Genomic DNA, 9,693 nt, shown 5'->3' with positions numbered 1-9,693 from the left:
TTCCTGGTCCTTCCAGACCTCCTGATGCACTCTAATGCTCATACGGACAGTGCAAATGAGTTGTTGTGGGCCCCGATGACTGTACAGCTTCCTGTTGTTCCTGTCAACACTGCCAACTTCCTGTCAGGCCAGACTATCCAACAGGTCTGCATCCTGATCAACATACAGGAACATGTAGTACCACCTTACACCAAAGGGGGTGCCGTTTGGCTCAACAGGCAATGTGGTCAAACCCTAAGCCACATGCTGCGCTCCTTCACACTTTCACCTGAAGGCGTGGAACTTGGAATTGCTCTAAAAGCCACACCGCTAACTGAAGTGTCACCCTACGTAGCTCACAGCTGGCTCAACGAATGCATGGTCGCAGACATCAGCATTCCCAAAGCCTACCATCTAGAATGGATAGTGGACCACGGCCCCTATGACTTTAAACTCAGGTTAACAGTCATTAACTTAATACCAGCTGCCATGGTCCCAGAAGGAAGCTTAAGCAACACAAGTTTCACGGCATCCTTCAGGAGCATCTCCATCACTCCCATCAAACTGGTACCCACCAAACAGGTGCGCAGAATGGAGCTGATGAAGGACCAACACCTCGCTGTACCCACAGTCACTAACCAGCCTGCCTGTGAAACTCAGGAAAGCGCTGCACCTCTGACAGCCAACCTGACAGCTAACAACACAACAGAGGAGCCATTCCCAAGGTTTGAGCCTAAAGGCCAACAGATCCAGAAAGATGCAAGTGCGCTAAAGAATGATGCAGACTGTCAAAGACTCAGAAAAGTCTTGCACAAATTCAAAGTGACATTTGACAAAGACCTTTTATGCTGCAGTCTCACTAAACACACCCAAATGCTCCTCCCACCTTAAACAGGCAGTACGAAGGTCACATCGCCCCACATGAACCAGTGCAGGAGTTTGTTCATTCAACAGAAGGAAAAGGTGTTATCTGCCCATGCAACAGCACCTATTCAGTCCCTACCTGGCCCATTGAGAAACCAGACAGCAAGTGGCGACCCACCAGCGACTTCAGGAAGCTGAACCAGCAAGTGCCACTGCCACAACGTGCCAGAAAGCACAAGTCTGCACGGAGTGGAGATTCAGCTGCCTGTCAAAACTGCTATAACAACACACCAGCGTTGACACTTAAGGTAAAGGCACCCCAACAACAGCAACCAACCTGTCACAGGTACCTCAAAGAGAATGCGTGCCAAGGAATGCCCATGGCCTACGTTGATGGACGTTTCTACATCCATAAGGGCATCCCACAGGCAAATGCAGGGGTACGATGGTTAAGAAACCAACCCTGCCAACCACAGAACTGCAGGTGGGGTCCCCAGTCATGTCAGTATGGTGAAGCAGCAGCTACCCTCAAAACCCTTCACGTCTCTTCATCTCATAACATCAGGGAACTCATGTGCACAGACTCACACTTTGCCAGACCTTGTTTCACATGCCATCTTCTGGGCTGGAAACAAACTGGTTTCAAGACTGAAAGCAACAAGCAGGTTAAACATCAACATCTGTTCCAGACACGTGATCACCTCACCCAAGCACACGACACGATCGCTTACGGGAAAAAGGTGAAAAGACGCTTAAAGCAACCAGGGCGTGACAAAGGCGTGAACGACCAAACTAATGCCCTTGCCAAAACTGGCACACTGCATAACAAGCTATGGTCACACCCACCCCATTCACCCACCCTCAATGTGGCAACAACAACCCGCAGCCAGCGGACTGCTCCTGCAACATTCCCCGCCTTACTGCCACTGACAACCAAACTTTCCAACATTTCCATTCAAAATGTTTTATACCACCACTCAGACCCCTCCAACCTCCCGTTCCCGGCATCTGGTCCCACGGCAGCCCCTAGCCGCAAACGACTGCATGAGACCGACCACATGCTGCGTGTGGGAATAAACTTTCTAAAGTATATCCCTGATGTCCTCACAGCTTGTACTGCCACAGGGCCAAAAGGGGGGTGAACTGATATACACCCACGACACACCATGTGCCAAACACCATAGTACCAGAACCACGGACGAGACATTAAAACAAGTGGCGCACTGGCCCAGCATGCAGCAAGATGTGGCAGAGCACGCCAGAGGATGTCAAGTTTACCGTCACGTCCAGACTGCAAACGCAAAGCACCGAGCTTCACTGTAAAACCAAGGAGTCACGTTTCCACGGTCAGTCGACCAGAAAGACTGGACGGTAAAACCTCCTCTGATGCTCATGGCCATCACAGACAACATACAGGTGTCAATTCAGGTGTTCCCCACGGAACTACTGATGGCACGGCAGGTGCCACTGCCGTTGCACCTGTACCAACCAGGAGACTTGAGTCTCATCACAGCCTGCTCTCCTCATCAGCATCGCAACAAGCTCCGCCTACAACTGAGAAAACAACTCGCAACACAGAGCCAAACCCTGCAAACCACCTGCAAATCCCGGAAAGGTATTGTGGCGGTTCTCTATACTCACAGTTTCCTGCTGATCCAAACGGCGAACTCAAGGAAGCAACTGTTTACAGTCCTCCAGAATGACTTTGCCCAAAATCAGCTGGTTATAGCTCTGTTGACAGACCTGCTGCGAGAAATTAGCTTCTCTATGGACAGAGTGGCTATGAATAGGATTCATCAGTATTCTACACAAACTGTGCTGGACTTTGCTACTGGCAGACCCAAAGACATGGTCAATGTCAGGTGGCGGCAACATAACACCCATTCCAAGAAACACACCTCAGTTGCTCATCCACACCCCCACTCATGCTGCCACCCTAATCTACAATCAGCACAACACCGCCACTCGTGTCAGCCTGCCCAATCAAAGTAAGAGGATCCAGGTACCCCTGAGTTCCATCCTTTATCGCAGCCATCTGGCAGTCCATGGTCTCTCAAGCAAAGAGGACCAGTCAGAACTGGAAATCCCATCCTCCTCCAGGAATCACCATCACGCTAGATCCAGGACTGGAACTGAGGATTGACGCAAGGGGGTCCCAGCTAAGTGACAGTACTCCCATCGATGCAGCCCTCCAAGCACTCTCACGACTGCCTGTCCTGACCAGCTCACCTAAAGCCCAAGCTTGGACTGCTGCCAACACAATCCGTTGCCTCTCCATGGCAATCAAGTACGTACTCGCCCTGGGTCTGGCCTGCATCCTATCCCAAGGGATCAAAGGGATGCAAGAGTCCATGGGCAAGTGCTCATCTGCCCTCCCTCAGGGACCAGCAGGAACCACCTGCTGCATGACCATCTGGATCCATGTGCCATCGAACTTGGTTACCGTCCAACGAAGTCCGCACAGGAACTTCGTTAGCCGAAAGGGGGGATCTGTAGCATATGCACATGTATCAGGATAATCAATAAACTTTAAAGTTTTCAGAACGCTTTTAACCTGAGGAACTGTGTTCTTAATCACTAAATCGGCTCCGAACAGTCTGCTAAAGATGAGCCCACTTGACACCTTTGTTGCCCTCCGAGGTAACACAGGAGGCCCAATTTCCTTGCTCTTAGGACATCAAAGGGGCCCCTCATGTGGACTACGAGCCAGATCCACATTCCAACACCCCACACACACAGGGAGACACAAAAACACACACAGACACATACAGAAACACACAAACATACATTTTTAACTGTATATGTAAACTACCACTATGCTGAAATATATCCATCATATATTTTAGGGCCTATGCATGTTTCCTAGTGTTTAAATGAGTGTATTTGTGCTAGTGTGCATTTTAATGATAGAATTTTGTCTGTAAACCATAACTTCTTTTATATGCATTTCTGATGTATCGAGTTTGATCTCTCAGTAAAGCTCCGGACCTGAGCTATTCACTGAGAGATGTCACATAACTGACAGATGCATTTTTCTATGTGTTTAATGATACTGTGAAGAATGGACTCCATCTCGAAATCCGATCTGATGGTCATTAAGTATGCAAATTCATCTCGGAGACCAAACAAAGGAACTTTGCCCGCCAAATAGTGCTGCGCATCTATTGGCCGCTACAATTCATGAGGTGTGTTAGCTTGGATTTCCATAAAAACAACGACACACACCTTCTCCTTTGTCTCCCGGTTGTCTCCCGATCGTCTTGTGCACGTCTCTCTGGACGCTTCCCAACCACGCACGCAGCTCGGGAGGACCACTTCCCCCCTCTCTCTCTCTCTCTCTTCGGTTAAGTTACTTAAGTTTAAACCTCTTTTGAAAACCCCGCCGGAGAAACCCTCTCGGAAAGGACCAACCAAGCCAAGCGCTTTGAAACTGCTACTCAAGGACTTGAACCAATAAGCAAGTATTATCATTTATCTGAAATTTGTCTAAACTGATTTCTGTGCTGGCTTTCTCAAAAAGGTTTAACTGTGTAATTTGCCATTCTTTGATCATCTTTCTTTCCCTGTCTTTTCTTCATTTTCTCTCTTGTGTATATATATGTGTATACCTTCTGTATATATTTTAGACGTATAATCTCAGTCATAGCTGCATATATTAAAACACTTAATTCATGGTCGATTGTTCTGGTTGTTCTTTCAACTAAAGACCAAGTCACTTTAACGTTTTTCGATCGCTTTATGCTTTGATGATATAATAGCAAGTTATTTTCATGGCCAGAGAATAACTCTGTTTATAATATTCTGTGAGGGACTTAGTTTGTTGGACAAACGAACAGTTTCTCTAAATAATTATTAAACCAGAACTAATCATATATGTAATTGATTATAATTCGTTGTAATTGATTCACAATATGTTTAATTCCCCGTTGGGTCGATATATGGATCATAATTTATTCATAACCTTATGAATTATTATATTCATATTTCATCCATAAATTGATTAATAACCGCTACATTCGTTACAAACATTGACAGAGTATTTTGAGTCTCTTTCACATTGGTAAGAAAAAAAAACACGGTGGTGACCGCCGACCCGAGGGAGTTAATCTTTGCTACAATGTGTGATTTGACAGGAATTTCATGTGATTAGTTACTATTTCAGCCCTACATCTTCAGAGTATTTTCTCATGTAATTTAGTTATGTCTGCATGGCTACAAATTACAGTATTTTTCATCCTTCCGGAAACATCAGTTTTGGAAAGTTTGGCCTTAACATTTTGAACAATCAAACAGTAACAGATTCCAGGTATAATTATTAAACTTATGTCAGTTCAAGCACCTGTGTGACATTCTGTGTTGAGCTGAACTTCCTGTACCTGAACACAGGGCCGCATTAACAGTAGACGGGGCTGAAGCTCCAGGGCCCGAGCAGGGACTAAGTCAAAATTACAGTTTCAGTGCAGCTTCAAAGGGCTTTAAACGATACCAGACGAGGAATAAGGGTCTTATCTAGTGAAACGATCGGTCATTTTCGGAAAAAATGTAAATGTATATGCATATTCCTATACGCCTTCCCTATTCTACTGACAGAAAAAATGTAACTGCCGCTTTGTTCATTCCATAAGTAGTATACATTTTTTTTTTTAAAAATGACCGATCGAAAGCATACAGTGTAAGCTTTTTGAAGAATAAGAAAGTGTGGTTTTGGAGGAACCACTTGTAAGGCAATCATGTGTTTATATAAAGCATATACATTTACATTTTTTTCGAAAATGATTGATCGTTTCTCTAGATAAGACCCTTATTCCTCATCTGGTATCGTTTAAAGCTCGTTGAAGCTGCACTGAAACTGTAATTTTGACCTTCAACCGTTTGGTGCTCATTTAAGTCCACTATAATGAGAATAATCCTGGAATGTTTTCATTAAAATCCTTAATTTCTTTTCGACTGAAGAAAGAAAGACATGAACATCTTAGATGACATGGGGGTGAGTAAATTATCAGGAAAATTTTATTTGAAAGTGAACTAATCCTTTAACTGAATGGAGATCAGTTGCGTTCCTCAAACTTAATAAAAATTCAGGAATTTGAATGATTACCGGATTAAGCAGTAATGAGGGATCAGGAGATAAAGAAGGCACAGGATAGCATCAAGTCCAGGTCACCTGATAATCCTATCACCTACAACTCAATGTTTAAATCAATGTCACATTTATCAAGAGGGTGCGTCTCATTTTTTTAAATTTTCCATCCTCATCTACCTTCCCTAAAGCAAAGAAGGCAGGTGCTCTGCAAGCATTGAGTAATAGATGCAGCACGAGAGCTGTGTGTGAAGTATGACATTCTTGCTCACGTTCATGTCTAAAGCAAGATACATGCACTTTCTAAGAATGTAGAAAAATCGGATGGTTTATTGAAACTTAATAAAAATTAATGCATCTTATTACAGTAGATCCAGTTAAATAAATCAAGTGCAAATAACAAACACGCAAAGAAAGGAAGAGATAAATCATAAGATAGATGCACTATTGTTTGAAACCCAATTGTTTGAAAGCCAATGATGTCAGGTGGTTCAACAAAAGACGTCTGTATAGGATGCAAAAACAAAATGGGCGTCTACCAATCAGTGGCCATTTTCAAACTACAATTGGTGTTTTTCAATAATTTTCAACAGACTTGCTAAAATCATGAAGGTTCACCCCTAAACCCTAAACTACTCCAGTGGATTAGAGCAAATCAGGTAAAGTCTGAAATTGCCCACCATGAACTGACACGGCCCTCTGATTGGGACACATGCAATAGTGAGTTGGCGTTGATACAGTTTCCATATGTATAGCAGAAAACATTATTAACATTATAAGTGAACCTTAATCATATCTTGCCCTCATCCCTGAAACTCCTTTTTGAATAAATAAACAAATCATTTTAGTTTTCTTCTGATGGCTGCGTTCACACAACAGCATATGGTTCTGTTCACACAGTCTGGATATGAAACTAAAGTGACTTCCTTTCAGGACTACAAATTAATTTTGTGAGTAAATTCATTAAACAGGGGGATTCTAAATATGCAAGAAACAAGCAGGAACACTGATAATGAGAAGTAACTTTCCCTAGCAATGTCAAGAAACCAGCAAAACACTCTAGAAACCAGATCGAAAATTCTTCTCTTTATTACTTCTGTTAGTGTGATCTCCTTCACATAAAGTTGATCAGGTTGTTGATTGTGGCCTGTGGAATGTTGGTCCACTTCTCTTCAATGGCTGTGTGAAGTTGCTGGATATTGGCAGGAACTGGAACACGCTGTCGTATACGCTGATCCAGAGCATCCCAAACATGCTCAATGGGTGACATATCCGGTGAGTATGCTGGCCATGCAAGAACTGGAATGTTTTCAGCTTCCAGGAATTGTGTACAGATCCTTGCAACATGGGGCCGTGCATTATCATGCTGCAACATGAGGGGATGGTCGTAGATGAATGGCACAACAATGGGCCTCAGGATCTCATCAATAAAATGCACCTGTGTTTGTTGTCCATAACATACGCCTGCCCATACCATAATCCCACCGCCACCATGGGCCACTCGATCCACAACACTGACATCAGCAAACCACTCACCCACATGACGCCATACACACTGTCTGCAATCTGCCCTGTACAGTGAAAACCGGGATTCATCTGTGAAGAGAACACCTCTCCAAAGTGCCTGACGCCATCGAATGTGAGCATTCAAACATTCACTGATGCTCCAGAAGGAAACACGATACATTAAGAGCAGGAGGGTGAAAACTTTTGAATTTGAAGATCAATTGTAGTGATTTTTACTTTGTCCATCCAAGGACGCGAAGTAAAATAGGGATTGGTACTCACGTCACCGCTGACGTTGTGATTTTGGATCACACGTCTCTTAAGGTGTGGTTATGAGTACATCAGATAACCACTTTCCCCCCCTTTCCCTAGTTCAGGGCACCAGTCAGGGTCTTTCACTCCCTACAGGGGCTTTCATTCATTTAGAATTAATGTAAAGTGGTTAGCTCATTTATCTGAAAGATTGGTGAAATTGCTAACTTGTAGAGCCTTATCTGTATTATCAGCACAAGGACGACACAAGTGTAATAAAATAAATTTTATTAACAAAAAGATAAACAAGAATAACTAACACAACTACTAAATGAATACCATGAATGATAAAGGAATAAAGTGCATAAGATACATAGAATACAAGTGATTAAGTTGAGTGTGGCTATGGAAGAGTTACGTTATCTTAGGGAAAGATAAACTGTTTCTCTGAAAATAATAAGGTGGAGAACCTTATTATGCACCAAACAAATAAACGAAAGATTATTTGTTATTAACTAACATCAGCTATATTACATCTAATGGAAATTAGGAAATTATATACTGATAAAATACAACAATGCCAAGGTCTCTGGAAAGAGGTTTGGTTAAGTGATATTTACGTTCCACATGGTTGAATCCGATGACGGTGACGTCTTCCACTGGTTGTGTTGGGTGACAATGCAGTGGGGAGAGGAGCCAGAATCTGTTTCAACAGTCTTGAACACGAAGCTCTGTGGGATGCTGATCTCCTAGCGCACCAAAGGGTCCTACAATCTGGAACACGCAGACGAGGCCCTGGCGTAGGTGCAGAAGGTCCTTAACAATCTGGAACACGCAGACGAAGGTACCTTGGAGTGAAGGTTTGCTCTCCTGAGCTTAACCTTGTTGCAGATGTCGTCACTGTCTCGCTGGACGGAAACTTTGAACGTAGTGTTTGTTAATGTCTCTTTCCTCAAAAGCTGGATGCTTAGAACGTGGTCGTCTCTGTTGCTGCCTCACAAGCTGTAGACTCAGATCATGGGATCTGTTGTTGTCTCTCTGGATGGACCAGAGGCTCAGAATGGTGTTGTATCTGTTAATATCTGTCCCCATGCAAGACAGATTCAGAATGCTATATCTGTTACGTCTTCCCCCTTTCAAGGGCAGACTCAGAACAAGGAGTGTCGGTAGAAAGGGTACCTTTATCCCTTTCCGATGAGGAGTAGATTGCATTTTGGCGCTTCTCCATTTGAGTGCTGTGATTGGCTGCTGGCATCAGAGGGGACACACACAGTGTGGCCCATCCTTCTCTCCCCTGTGGAACTCATTTGCATAAAGCAAAAAGTTGGAAGTCTTTACAGTGTCTTTAAAGTTTACCAATGCATTTCTCACTTTCCAAACCACCACCAGAATACCTTTGGCAATATTCTAAACAAATAGAGACTAAACATGATGGAAAAAGATTGAACTGTCATTCAATTGTACATTAACAGCTGTATTTGTATCAGATGTTACACTACAAATGGCTGTCACTGAGAATACTTATTTCTGTGAATAAGTGTGAAATGGATGTGTAGTTTGCATCAGTTCTAAGGTTTTCAAACATAGTTTTGAATGGATTTGGATTGATCTTTGTGATCTCTCTTTGTTTCACCCATTTCTGCTAAGGTCCCAAGGAATTTTTATGGCAGATTCTGGCCAACTTTAGGAAGTAGTGTTTAGATGGGTGAAGGGCAGTAACTGCCTGTGGACCAATGAGAAGCCTTGTCCTTCCCAGCCTTGGTACAAGAGGTCTTCTTCTTGCCCTCTAAGAGAGGTCTGGATGTTGTCCTTCCATCTTTATCTGATGGAGTTGGACAGTTTGTTTGTGTTAGGCCACCAAGATCCAATCAAAATGTAGCAAACATTTGTCCGCTGTTACGGACAGAGAAGGGCTCGGCCATAAACTGGGCCCTAGAATGTGCTGTTCACTACACAAGGAATATTGTGTTTAATTTGTCTTCAGGAAAACATGTAAGTATCTTCTGTTAAAA

Source organism: Chanodichthys erythropterus, chromosome 8 (genome assembly GCF_024489055.1).
Source record: "Chanodichthys erythropterus isolate Z2021 chromosome 8, ASM2448905v1, whole genome shotgun sequence".
NCBI classification, from domain to species: Eukaryota; Metazoa; Chordata; class Actinopteri; order Cypriniformes; family Xenocyprididae; genus Chanodichthys; species Chanodichthys erythropterus.
The sequence above is the reverse complement of the archived record's forward strand: the minus strand, read 5'-3'. Positions refer to the sequence as shown.